The following is a 625-nucleotide window of genomic DNA, read 5'->3' as shown; positions in this document are numbered from 1 at the left end:
TAGGATTGTACCAATATTGGTTGTTTGGTCCGGGGTGTCTCCGATCTGGACTTTCTCCACTTCACCTTTGGGTTGTGGGTGGAGTTCTTCCTGCCTCTGAGCTCAACTGAGTTTGATTGTGTAGAATTCGTCCCCTTTGCCTCTAAGGTTTAAGCTCTCATTGTAGCAGCGGCGTGCCGTCTTCTGGTCTGCTTTTATTGTAGCTATTCCTTCTGTAGTTGGGAACTTCATGCATAGATGTGGTGTCGAGACTACTGCGCCGAGCTGATTCAATGTTGTCCGACCTATTAAGGCATTGTAGGCTGAGCTTACGTCGACCACGATGTAGTCTATTTTGAGTGTTCTTGACTGGTTTCCTTTTCCAAAGGTCGTGTGTAGTGAGACGTATCCAAGTGGTTGAACTGGGGTGTCTCCCAGTCTAAATAGGCTGTTTAGATATGCTCTGAGTTCTTTTTCTTCTAGGCCGAGTTTTTCGAAGGCAGTTTTGAATAATATGTTGGCGAAGCTGCCTTGGTCTATCAGCGTGCGGTAGAGATTTGCATTTTCCAGTACGATAGTGATGACCATAGGATCATCGTGTCCTGGGATGATGCCAGATGCGTCCTCTTTGGTAAAGGTAATTGTG

This window comes from Arachis stenosperma, chromosome 9 (genome assembly GCF_014773155.1).
Source record: "Arachis stenosperma cultivar V10309 chromosome 9, arast.V10309.gnm1.PFL2, whole genome shotgun sequence".
Classification (NCBI taxonomy): Eukaryota; Viridiplantae; Streptophyta; class Magnoliopsida; order Fabales; family Fabaceae; genus Arachis; species Arachis stenosperma.
This window is presented reverse-complemented; position numbering follows the sequence as displayed.